This window comes from Condylura cristata, unplaced genomic scaffold (assembly GCF_000260355.1).
Source record: "Condylura cristata isolate star-nosed mole 26May11 unplaced genomic scaffold, ConCri1.0 scaffold00023, whole genome shotgun sequence".
Lineage (NCBI taxonomy): Eukaryota > Metazoa > Chordata > Mammalia > Eulipotyphla > Talpidae > Condylura > Condylura cristata.
The window spans coordinates 1539575-1553330 of NW_004567124.1; the positions used below are offsets into that span (position 1 = coordinate 1539575).

The 13756-nt window shown below is 37.7% G+C and overlaps 1 protein-coding gene across 2 annotated transcripts in view; it reads left to right on the plus strand.

The window, feature by feature from the left end:
* The first annotated feature begins 82 nt into the window (after positions 1–82).
* MYO9A (myosin IXA) overlaps positions 83–13756 on the plus strand; it is a 196558-nt gene continuing 182884 nt past the window's right edge. Inside the window, exon 1 of one of the 2 annotated variants that reach the window (XM_004687622.2) lies at positions 83–482. The gene's annotated coding sequence lies outside the window, so the exon portion shown is untranslated. The remainder of the gene's footprint in view (positions 483–13756) is intronic. The other variant, XM_012728607.1, reaches the window with a different exon arrangement.

The following is a 13756-nucleotide window of genomic DNA, read 5'->3' on the forward strand; positions in this document are numbered from 1 at the left end:
CGGCAGGCGGTAGGGGGCGTGGGAGGTAAGTGCGCCCGCGCCTGCCCGTCTGCAGCCCGAGAGTCGCGCGGGGCGGGGCCGCGTGCGCGGGTTCGGGGGCGCGCGGGCCGGAGCGAACGAGGGACGCGGCGGCGGTTGGCGGTGGTTGTTGATTTCAGGTCCCACGGTGAGAGGCGCCTGAGGAGGCGTCCGCAGCGGCGGCAGCCGCGGCCGAGGCGGCGTTCCAAATCGTGCTCTCCGGGAGGGGTGCGGCGGGGGATGTGCCTGCCCCGGCCGGGCGGAGTCTCGCTGACAGGGCGGGGGATGCGGGGCGGCCGCTGGCCTGGACCCTGAGGCAGCTGGGCCCACCCTGTCCGGAACCGTCCGACCCTTGGTGGCCTCGTCTTCTGCTGCCTCCTCCGGCCTGATCCTGGATCCAAGGGTGGGAGGCGTTTTCCGCCGAAGAGGAGGGGGCCGTGGTGGCCACCGCGGCGGCGCCCGAGGTAAGACCCGCCCCAGCCGCCCTGCGAGCGGCCTGCCGCCCAGCCCGGCCCACGTCTCAGGCTCGCGCTTGGGTTCTGGCGGGGCCGCCCCGCCCCGTCCCTGTGGAGACGCCCCATAAGCGGGTCAGCCCGGGAGCCTTCCAGACACTAGATCTTGGCCCCGGTGCCCACGAGACCCCACCTATTGTATCTTCTACTGGCGAGACCTTTTCCTGGCCAATCCAGCCTTCCCGGCAGTCCTGTCGTGGGCTACTCCCCCCACCCCCTCGCCAGCACCCCCTTTAGAACCCCTCGGACTCGCTTTGGACTCTTAATGGAGCCTCCAGATTCCGTTACATCCTCCCGTGAACAGTCCCGATCACAGCTCCTCCGGGACCAGCCACGGCCGCCCCCTCCCGCTTTGCAACCCTGAGTTCTTGGCTGATCAGTCGCTGCGCAGCCTCCTCCTTCCCAGCGCATCCAGCTAGCTCCCTGGGGAGCCTACGAGCTCTGCCCCTACTCAGCAAGGTTCTCGGTCTCTTTCTTGATGCTCTTATCTCCTGGTAGATCTGAAGTCAGCCTTTCTGTAGACACTCTCGGATGGCGACCACCTCCCACCGGCTACTGCAGCCTTTCCTCTGGCGGACCTTGTTATCGCTCTTAACTCCGGGTCCTTTCTTTGATTGAATAGGTTTTACCTATAAATCCTGGCGGGGATTTGCCCAGCCACTTAGTATATTCCCCTTTGTGGGGCTTAAGGGGACCAAGTGACACCGGGTTGGAACGTTTAAAGTCTAGTGACTAAAGAGAGAGGGAGAGGGAAGAGTTTGGAAGCCCAGGGCAGGGTGTGTGTGTGTGTTTTTATCTGAGTGTATGCACTCGCGCGCTATTTATTATAAGGTCACATAGTCTGCTTTTCATCTTCAACAACGTGTGAAATTGTACAGAACTGACATTTTAGGGACCTCCATAAGGATTAAATTGCATTATACTAATGGATATAGTTCTGTCTCTATGTAGTATCATTTCCTTCACCTCTTTAGAAATTTTCAGAGATCTCTTGCACTGTTTTTCTTTTTTTTTTTTTTTTGCAGAATAGACTTTTTTAATTGAGTTGACATTAGGATATAGCTTAAGTTTCAGGTGTGCAGTATAACCCGACATTTGAATACACTTGAATAATGTTATCACGACCAAAAGTCTTAGATGGGGATTTTGTTGTTGCTGCTTTTGAGTTTGTTGGAAAAGTAAGATTTATAATTTCCCTTAATCTCAAGTTTTAATGTCAATTTAAAAACACGGTTCTGTTGCCTGGCCTTTGCTCGTGCAAGGAACAAGTACAGTTATCATAAATGTTCACTGATGGCATCACAGCTTTTTCAATTGTGAATTTTATCTTGATTAAAATGTTGTTTTTTAAAGTTGAAGTGAACTGTTAAGAAATGTAATGCTATACTAGATTTTTGGTGCATAATTTTAATGTTTAATGTTCACAAAATCAAGTATAGGGAGATTTTGGTAGTCATTGCATTAAAAAATTTTATTTTGAGTTTCTGGAGCTAAGGAGGGGAAATCACTTTAAAATTATACATAGTAAGGAGAAACTGTAAAAGTCAATAGGTTCAAGTGGTTGCAGTAAAGTTGCTCTCCCTCCTTTATCCTCGCTTTCCCTTTTTAGAGGCAACCACTTTTTCCAACATTGTGTGTCCCTTCTATGATTTTCTAGTACATACTAGCCTACATTGATGTCCTCAAAACTTCACAACAAATGCTTGCATATAATGCATATGCTCACACTCTGCCTAGACCTCCCAATACCCTCTTTCCCCCAATAGAACCTAGAGATCATTCAATGATAATAGTTATTGACTGGATAGTGTTCCATTTTGCTGATCTTGAGGTTAATTTTCATTTTTTGCGTTTACAAATAATGCTGCATCCTTTCCTTTAAATGCATCAGCTTTTTTTTTTTTAAAGATTTATTTATTAATGCATATAAGAACTGGAGCACATGGGGGTGGTGGGAGGGATGGAGCCGATGTGTGTGTGTTAAAGGACTCACCAGAGACTGAGTGGGGAGCAGAACAGGAGATCTACTGAAATACACTGCTGAGGGGAGTAGTGGAAGAAACAGGAGAGGTCTGCCATGCCATGTGGGTCACCTCCCTGGCCAGGGATTGAACTTGGTACTGATTAGCTGTGGATAGCTTCATAGTGCTGTTGCTCCACTAGGAGGACCCTATCAGCTGTAATATATGTAAATAATTTTCAGGATTTGAAAACATTTCCTGCTCGTTCGTGTTGAGCCTTTAAAATAATAGCATTAAATTTATCATTGAAACTGAGCATCCATGGAATAATTATTTTTAATGGTGGTGAAATATTTATCAAATAAGTTATTGAAGGACTTAAAGGACTGAAATGATCAGATTTGCTTTTTTAGAAGGTCACTGGCTGCAGTGAGGAGGATAGATTTAGATAAAGGTTAAAAGCAGAAATATCAGAAGGCTTATCCAAGAATTAGATCATGACAACAGGGGTCTGGATTTGGGTATTGGGAGTAGATGACTTGATTTTGTTGGATTGAGAATAGGGAGAGATTCATACAATATAAAATCTAAGTTTCTTGTTTATACCTCACACTGTTGGGAATACATACTAGGGAATAGTGGGGTTTTATTTGGTCAGGAAATAGGAATAGAGGGATTCGCTGTGACATGTTGAGTTTGGTGGCTATATAGTTTTTCAAGATATGGATGGCCATTAGGCAGCTGGATTTGTGACTTAAGTTTTTGGTTTGATAGTAATATATTTTGGAAATAAAGGGTATAAATGAGAAGGTTATAGATGAAAAAAGAAAAGATTGTAAGGACAAACCCACTTTCACAGTAAGAGTTGAACAAGCTAATACTTTGTTTTAGCTACTCTTAGCTAGTTCTTAATTCATTGATTTTTTTCCCCTGTGTTCCAGTTTCCCCCCCTTTATTTCATAGCTTCCTTTTATTACCAAATTCTCTCTCTTCAGAATTACTGTGTGATTCCCATGCCACCATCCTGCAGCTGTCTTATAAGTTTGGACTCCGTTGCTGACTTCCTAGTGTTTTCTGGTTTGAATTCTCAAGAATCAATTTCTGTGGTTCAACTCTTTTTCCTAGGCTGTTAACAAGCCAGAGGACTTGGGCCATGTGACTCGGTCCTTTAGTGTTGACTGTGTTTATTTGAGCATGTGGGTGGGGCAAGATAATGGTAAAAAGCATGGGGGAATTTGCAATCTAATTTTTCACAAAATAGGCTTGCAAGTGTGGCAGGAATCTTTATACTACAAATACAGATCTAATCATGTCTTTTCCTGTTAAAAGATCTTAAGTGCTTTTTCATTGCTTTTAGGATAAAGCTGAAACTATAACATGGCACACATGAGATTCATGATCTGACTCTAGGTTTTCCACCTTGCTCTTTTTCTTAATTCTTTGAACCGCTCTTACTGAACTTAGGCTTCCTTTCAGATAAGGTACTTTATCTCTTGTTTTTGTGCCTGCATTTTCCTAACCTGACCTGTTCTCTGTCCCTTTTCCTCCCTACCTCTTTTTGCTTGACTGGCTTCTTTTTGACCTTTCGGATTCAATTCCGGTGGAGCTTCAGGAAGCTTTCCTTTACCTCTTCCAGGTTAGGTTCTGTACCATTCCTGTGTACTGTCTAGTGAAATTGCCTAATTATTTGTCTGTTTTCTTTCTTAGGCTTTTAAGTTCTTTATATCCCTGCTATGTAGTCAGTTAGGTTTTCAGGTGATGATTTCTTAATAATATATTTTTAATAAATTACTAAGTATACAAAAAAGTACACAGATTTTTAGTAGATAGCTCAGTATATTTTCACCGAGTGAACACACCAGTGTCATTGATAGTGAGATACAAAATATTACTACAACTTCATTAGTACCTCCTGTCTACTGATAGTAGCTGCTGAGTTCAAAGAGGACTTGATTTTAAATGAAAAATTCTTTAATGTGCACATTTCTCTACATATTTTGTTGTGTATCTTTTTAGATATAAGATATAGGTATTAGAATTTTGATTTTTATAGAAAGATCATACCTAATTTACTACCCTTAGTATTGTTTTATATTATAATTTTGGCATACTTTAATGTAGTAGACAAGTTCAGTCCTAATATTTTGATATTTAGTTTTGGGGTATTTGTATTGAGGTGGATTTTCTCGTTTATTTAATATAATGGCCGAAAAGACCATGATAGATTAAAATATATTTGTTGAAGTAAGCTATTTTGAGTGGTACATGGTTGAGATGAGTATAGTAAACATGGAAAGTACCTCTAAATGCAGTTTGGCCTCTGGGTTTTAGTTTGAATTATGGTGCTGGCATATTTTGGAAATGGGGTCATCCACCGGGCAACTGGAGTATAATTTTACATGTCCAGTGAGAAAAGGCCTAGCTGTCCTATGTCATAGACAGCTGACTTACTTAAAATTGGTTCTTACTTTACAACTAGCAGTAATCTTAGAGTGTACTTTTTTAGAATTTTTAAAATTTTAAGATTATGTAGCTCTTTGAACATGAATATAATATTTTTAAACATTAAAAAATGGCTTTTTTGTCTATAAATATAAATCTGTTAAGACCAAGTAACTGGCAAGAATGTGCATATTTAGACCACTCTCCAATAGACCTTGGTTCAGTTTGAAACCTCATCACTTTTGAGCTGCCACTTAAGTGCAAATTACTTAATAGTTCTGTGTTTCAGGAAAGTTAAGGAAGTTCATCTTTTAGATTGGAATATTTTACCTAACAAAATTATCATTAGAGTTAAACCTTATGTAAAGCAGTAAGAATATAGTTGAAACTCAGCAAGTTTCCCTTTCCCCCTTTGAATTTCTACTTATACTTAAATATGAGATCAAGAATGTAAGGAATTTCATTGTGAGGTTTTTAGAATAAAAAGGCTAAAATTTGTGCCAATGGAAGTTAATCTTAGAAAGATAGTATATCTAGCTATTTTTTTAAGTGTGATCTTACTTTTCAGTTAAAGGTTTTTCAAATGGATGCTTTTCTGAATGATTTACTCTATAATCTGAGATTAATGGATGCTAGAATGTATTTTAATTCACTGTGAGTTATCGTAACATGTTCTGTTTGCCAATGACAAACATTCTTTAAATCATTGACAGATTGTAGTACTATTGCTGTTTGTAGTGTGTCAAGTATTTGTCTGAAACCTGTTTACTTATATTGATCAAATGATAATGAGCTGAGTAATCTCTGGAATTTTTTTAATGTAAAGGAGACATTTCATGTGAATGACTGTGTTTATAAATGAACTTTGGTCTGTTTTTATTACTTGGTTTTTGCAGTTTTATCTTCTTTTAGTTCTTGTTTCTCTTATGTTTTTTATAATAAAACTTAGAAAATATTGAGTGGTTGAAAGAATAAGAACAAAGAACATTCATGTTTCTCCGGCTAGATTCAGAAGCAGATAATCCATATTTGCTTTATTCTCTACATGCATATGTATGTGTATTTACTTTCACTAAACCTTTTGAAAGTCACAAATTAATGGTTGCCTCAAAATACTTCAAAAACACATATATTACTTTAGAAAATAAATATTTCACATCACCACAGTATCCTTGCCAACACCTCAGGAAAAAAACAATAATTTATGAATAATACTCAGTTTTAGTCTATATTTAAATATTTCTATATTTAAATGATTTTTTCAAATCATAATTCAGTCAAGATTTTTGCATTGCATTTCATCATGTTTTTAGTTTCTTTTAGCTATTGATTGTTTCTTTGTGTTATTTTTAACTTAATCCCCCTTTCACTGTAAATTTGAAATTATATATTAAAGACTCAACTAGATAGGTTTCATTTTGCATACTATGGCAGGTACATAATGTAAATACTAGTGATGTAAAATTTGAAGTTTAAGGTGATACTTGTGTATTTCTCCACTGTAAAAGTTATTTTTTTCCTCCTGTTATTAGCAAGTATAATAACCTGTGGTGGTAATACTTTGGTATCAGTCATACTGGTAGATTCTTTAACATTCTTTACTTAATTTAGCACCTTTTGTCAAACCCTGGGGGCAGTTATTTAAATGAGGTTGAAAAATGGGGATTTAAAAAAATTCTGTAATCTGTTTATATTAGTTATTAATCTGTTTTATATTAGTAATATAATCTGCTTTATTAGTTATTATTTTTTAGTTAACAATAACTTTACTGTATTCATCAACTGGGAATGAACTACTGAATCCTTTTACAAGGGCCGAGTAAGTAAATGCTTAGTTCTTACTAATTTTTAGAGTAATGAGTTGGTGTGCTCTACATCTACTAATGGAGACAAATGAGTTTTTTTGTGGTGTTTTGAATTTTGTTGCATTACAATTAGTTGCAAACATTGTTCTTTTTGATACTCCAATTATCTGAAATAAGGACACACCGGGAGCCACCTTAAGCTGACTTCTGTGTTCTTTTTGCATAAACCCATTAGTGAGTGATTCATACTTTTGAGTATGGGATATCTTGGCTCCTCATGGACTTTTCCTCCTTTATACTGGCATCAGCAGTTTCTCTAAGGAGTTGGAGTTCTGTTTCTTTAAATTGGAGGCTGATATTTAGAAACCAGTATTATTTGGATGCTAATTATATTTCTTGTTAAGTGTCTGTCATTGCTTCTGGACTCTTGTCAGGATGGGGTAGAAGCATGAGGTCTTATTGATAGTTCTAATTCAGATTTAACAGTGTTTCTTCATGTTTTTTGTTTTTGTTTTAAATTTATTTATCTATGCATATGGAACTGGGATGCAAGCCAGAGATGCAGTGTGGGGGTGGGGTGGGTGGGTGGGTGAGAGGATCACCAGAGACAGAGTGGGGAGCAGAACAGGCAGATTGGCGAAGTACACTGCAGAGGGGAGTGCCAAAGTACACTGCTGAGGGGAGTGGCAGGCGGGTCAGGAGAGGTGTGGGACACCATGTGGATCACCACCTGGGCTGGGGATGGAACTTACACTGAAGTGGCTGAGACTAGCTTGCAGTGCTGCATCCTTACCTGTTGAGCCACCAAGGAGGGTCCTCTTTTTTTAAAGTTACTTTAGCTTTAATATCTTTTACAATGAAATTTTTAGTATTAACATAGATATTTGTTTTTTTCTAAGTATACCTAAAGTGGTTTCAAAATGGAACTATTTGGAGAAGTTTAAGATTTCTTTGCACTCCATTTGTCCTTAAAATGTATGCCATTATACTTATTGTTAGTACTGTATTCTAAAGTTACTTAAATCATTGCTTTTTTAGTGTAATTATTACTAATTTGGTGTGTAGTTAGGTCCATCTGATTGTTTTTCATTTTAGGGTTTGCTGCTTTTTTAAATTTTAATCTTACCCCATGAATATATTGAATACTTAATATAGCTCAAAAGGAGAAATCAGATGAAAAGGTATTTGTCACTCTTATCCTTGCTCCCCATATAATAGGTTAATTTATTAAGTTTTTGATCAATCATTCTAATATTTTTTTTCTTTTAATAATAAGATATATGTGTATAGTCTCTTTTAATATACCAAAGGAAACATACTGTTCTGAACCTTTCCTTCCCTTCTTCCCCTCCTCATTGGGGAATTCCTTTCTCAGTTAATATATTTTGCAGACCATATTCCATATTGGTACACAGAGATCTTTCTGATTCTTTTTTTGGAGGCATGGTATTCTGTTGTATGGATAATACCATAATGATTTTATTAATGAATCTAAACATAATAGATATTTATGCTTAATCTTTGAACTACGAATATGTAATAAGTAGAGTTTCTCATGTAATTGAGAGAGGGAGCCGGTTTGTATGGAGAGCTTTATAGTTAAAGGTGATTTTACTGTTAGGCTTTGTTGTTGCTAAGAGAATGTCAGAGTACATGTATTTGGGATTAGAGACAGTTTTTTGCTTCTGTCTCTGCTTTGTTTTGTGGTAGCTGGCACAGAAGGGACAATAAATGATTTATCAGCTTTCTTTCCTTATGCTTCCTGACTGCTTGAAGTGCTAGAACTAAAACCTACCTCATGTTCTTCTGGCTATTTTCATTTAAAGGTACTCAAGTTAATGTCCTCACTGGTTTTCCCCACAATTTCCCCTCTCCTTAATTTTAGTCTTTCTTCTTCCTCTTCTCTGAGTTTCTCTCAAATTATGATTCCAAGCATTCAAGAACTGTTCCAGTATAGTAAGGCAGATAAGAAATGATTATGTTTTTGTAAAGAGTAAGCCATTAGGAAGACTAAAAGGGAGAAGGGGAAAGGGAACTTTGGGATACAATTCAAACTCTGGGGAGTGAAATAGAAATTTGAAATTAGGAGACCTTAATCATTCAGATCTAAACTGTCTTTTACTTTTAGTGATTGAAAGGAATTTGTTTCAGTTATTAACAAAACATTTGCACATCTTCCTGTAGCAATTTGTTATGGTAGGAACTTGGGAGGATACAAAAGTGAAGTAATTTGGCAGTGCTGTTTTTAAAAAATTTTTGTGTAAATGCACACTAGGTACCATGGTCAATAAGTTGCTTTATTGTAATTATCAGAGCCATCATATGCAGTTGCTACTTATCCTTTTACTCACATATTCAAGAAAGTGAATAAAATATGTGTAGTTTAATGTAAATTATGAAGTGAAGTTTTGGATTTTCATCAACCAAACCAACAGACCAGAACTGCCTCTTCTCTGGTCTCACCTTCCTCTTGTGTTTGTAATATATATTCCCTGTGGAGGAAACTGTTATCCTGACCTTTATGACTATAGCTTTTTTGCTTTATTTCGTATTTTAAAATCCTTGGTTATAAATCCTTAAACAGTATAGTTTAGTTTTTCTTATTTATGGCTCATTAGATTTTGTTGTGGAAAATATTCTGTTGTTTGATTACAGTACTGTTTTTTCATTCTAGCTTTGATGGAGTTTTATTGTTGCTGTTACATCAGCAATTCTATGGTGACTATTCTTGTACTTGCTTGATGTTGTGCTGCCTAGGACATACAGTATACATTGACTTAGGTTGGTTTGGTATCCTTCTTGTCTTGTTTCTGATCTCAAAGAAAAAATGTTCAGCTTTTTTCCTAAGGTATGCTGCAGGTATTTTCTTTTCTAAGATAAAGTTTATCAAAATAAGGAAGTTTTCTTTTACTCCTAGTTTGCAGCGACTCCCTTTGAGACACGGAAAAAAAAATCTGAATTTTTATGCATTTCTTAAACTATGATTGATTATATTAATCACCTTTTTATTAAAGATTTTTTAAAAAAACAAATTTTATTGATTTACCTTTCATTTGCAAAACTGTCATTTTAGTACAGCATCACACCTCAACTTGTGCATGTATTTCATTTACTTTCCACCAAAACTTCAGTGCCCTTGCATTTACTCCTTCTATCTCCTCCTCTCCACCATTATATTTTATTTCTCTTTGCTTCCTCCCTACCACTATATTTTATTTCTCTTTGCTTTCCTAATGTGATTATTGTACATTTCATAGCTGGGTTTTGTTTGCTAATATTTGGGGATTTTGCATATAAGTTCAGGAGTAAAATTGACTTATGGTTTTTCTTTGTCAAGTTTTTGTGTTTCAGTTATGTTAGTCTTATAAAAAGAATTTATTTAAGTATTGATATTATTCTTTATTTGGGAGGACTTGGAGCTAAAGCTATGTGGCTGTGGGGTTTGCTTAATGGGAAGATTTTGTTATTAAAAGACCTAACTTCTGGCTTTCTTGGTGCATTCTCATATAATTCTTTTACTTCTCATTTCTATTATTTCATTTTACTTGTTCTAACTTTATTTTATTATCCCTTTTCTATCTCCCTGAATAGACAGTTCCTTCCTTAGTTTTTTTCCTTTAATATCATTTAGGGTTATAAATTTCCCTATAAAGTATTGCTTTAGCTGCATCTCACAGGTTTTGAAATGTATTTTTGTTATAGTTTGAATTTTTTTTATCACATGAGTTAATTTAAACTACATTTGTAAATTTATAACTTTGTAGGGATTTCCTAATATGTCTGCTTTCTGTTGTGCCACAGTAAGTCAAGTCCAGAACAGTGGCGTATCATTTACAGTTTTTGTGGGTCAAGAATTAAGACATTCATTTTGTCAGTTTAGCTTTCATTCTTTTCTACATGAATTTTTCCTTAAAGTGTTGGTATGTATGGTTGCTGGAATTCATAAGGGAGAAAGTACCAGGCAGAAGCCATGTTGCTGTTTATGACCTAACCTTTAGAAGCCACTCAGCCTCATTCACTGCATTCTATTGAATGAAATAGTTAAAAATGTCCATTCAAGTTGCAGGGGGAGAGAATATAAGAAAAAGTGTTGCTATCACATTGTAAAAGGTGTGGTGGAGTATTAATTTGTGTGAAAGAGTTCATTTGTGGCCCTCCCTGGTGGTGCAATGGGTTAGGGTGCAGCATTGCAAGCTGGCCTCAGCCACTTCAGTGTGAGTTCGAATCCCTGGTCCTGGCCGTGACCATCATGGTGTAGCAGACCTCGCCTGTCTCCCCACTGCTCCTCTCAGCAGTGTAGTTTGTTGATCCTGCCTGTTCTGCTCCCCACTCTGTCTCTGGTGAATACTCTCATGGCGCTTGTACCCCAGTTCTGTATGCATAAATAAATAAATATTAAAATTTAAAAAAAAAAGAGTTCATTTGTTACTCCTAGTCATCTTTTTGTTACTGATTTCTATTTATTTACAAAGAGCATGGTCTTTGCATTTATCTTACTGTTCTTTTCCTTTCTGGACCTCCAATTTACACATATACTAGATTACTAGATCTCTTTCATGCATATTTCTTAACCTTGTTTAAAAATATTTTTTTTCTTTTACCATAGATGATTTTTTCCAGAAACTTTTTAGTTTATTTTCTTTTTAAAAACTTCATTTTCTAATTTTAGTGATATGTTTTGTAACTTTAGAAATTCTTGTTAGTTCTTTTTTCAAATCTTCCAAATTGTTTTTTATTTCCCTTTAGGATATATTCAGGCTTATTTATTGCTTTAAACATTTTTTTTTTAAAGATTTACTTATTTATGCATACAAGAACTGGGGCTCAGGCCAGAGGTATGGGGGTAGGGCATGAGAGGATTCATCAGAGACAGAGTGGGGAGCAGAACAGGCAGGCAGACTGAACTACACTGATGTGGGGAGCAGTGGGTGAGTCAGGAGAGGCCCGCCATGTGGGTCACCTCCCTGGCTGGGGATTGAACTCATGTTGTGGTGGCTGTGAATAGCTTCCTTGTGCTGCACTCTAACCTGTGGCGCCACCAGGGAGGGCCCTGCTTTAAACAGTTTAAATGTTAGTAAGCAACTATTTTCTATTTTGTGTTGGTCATATCCAGTATCTGGAAATTTTGCAGATAGGTTTGTAGTCTTTGTTTGCTTTTTTTCATACATAGTGCTTTGTTTTCTTCTTGCTTGGTCTAAGTAACTTTTCTTGAGGCTTTCTTTTTGTGATATTGCATAGTAATATGCAGTAATAGATGCCTATTACTTGGGGTTTATTTTGTGTGTCATTCAGGTGATATGAACAAAACTGTGTGGTTTAATTGAGGAGATGGTTTTTATCTTCTGATTATAACTCAGGACAAATTGTGCCTGTGCAACCTGCTTTTGTAAGATTATGAGCCAAGAGTGTTTTTTTTCTTAAGATACATTTTTATTTATTTATGCATAGAAGAATTGGGGTGTAACCCAGAGGTGCAAGGAGGGGGCGTGCGAAGATTCACCAGAGACAGAGTGGGGAGTAAAGCAGTTTGATCTACTGAAATATATTGCTAAGGGTGCTTAGCAATATAGATGAAACAAGAAGTCTGCTGTAACACATGTAGGTTAATTCCCAGGCCAGGGATAGAACTCAGGCAACAGTGGTGCTAGAGTGACAATGCTGAGACTTTTAAGTCCTAGGCCACTAGGGAGGCTCCCAAGAGTGGTTTTTACATTTTTAAATGGTTGGGATTAAAAAAAAAAAAAGAATATTGTGAGACTTGTGAAATGATGTAAGATTCAAATTTCAGTACCCATAAATAGTTTTTTTTTTTAAAAGAATTTATTGATGCATACAGAACTGGGGTGCAGGCCAGAGGTACAGGGGTGGTGAGAGGATTTACCAGTGACAGAATGGGGAGCAGAACAGGGATATCCATGAAGTACACTGCTGAGGGGGGCAGTGGCAGGTCAGGAGAGGTCTGCTGCGCCATGTGGATCACCTCTGGGGCTGGGGTTGGAACTTGCACTGAAGTGGCTGCAGCCAGCTTGCAGTGCTTGAGCTTTAATCCATTGAGCCATCAGGGCGAGCCCTAAATAAAGTTTTACTGGAACACTGTCATGTCCAGATTTTCCTCTAATAGGCATAGTCTATGCCTGTTTTTATGCTCTGACAAGGATGAGTAGTAGTATCCAAAGCCTAAACTTTTTATATCTGGTCTTTTATAGAAAAAGTTATAACTTACTGAGAATGTACCTTTTCCCTTCCTTTTGCAACTCAGTGCCAAGGCAACTTTCCTTGTAGTTTTTAGGGGATAGGTTAGAATGAAATAGGTTTAGTTTAGTTCATTTCATGGCCTCCAGTTGTGTGGTATAGTATCCCCTATCAGATTTACTGTCTATGGTGAGCCCTGATTTAAGATTCTGTTTTTATGGATCTGTGAAAACCGAAGACCAAGTTTTGACTTGAGTCCAGGCTAACTTGACTAGCACTCTGCTTGTCTTTCTGAATTCCTGTCCTTTATGTTTCGGCTTTATAATTCTTTAATATTTTGTCAGCCTCTTTGATACTTTTAAGTATATGTATTTTCTATTTAAAAAAATTTAGTGGTGTTTCAGTCTAATTGGCTCTCAATCAGAGATTGAGAGTCTGAATATGAAGAAATTAAGCCTCAGCGAGAGAATAAGAGTATGCTGCCAAGTTATATTAGTAGTAAGTAGCAGAGACTTTGACTTTAGGAATCTTATGTATGATCTAAGAGTGTAAGCAGTTAGGATTGCACATTTTTCTCCATGCTTCCAGTACATTTTAAGAATTTCTGCTGCTTGAGCCATATGGGAGAAGTATCTCATTTACAGAAGACAAGACAGTAATTCAAAAGCTATTTGGCAGGGAGAGCTAAAAACATATGTAGAGAGAAAGAAAAATACCGGATGGTTTTACTCATAGCAGGAGTATAATGGACCAGGCGAGAAAATAACAAAAATAATGAATAACCATATACCAGAGACATTTTGTGGGGGTGGAGTGGGGAATGGGA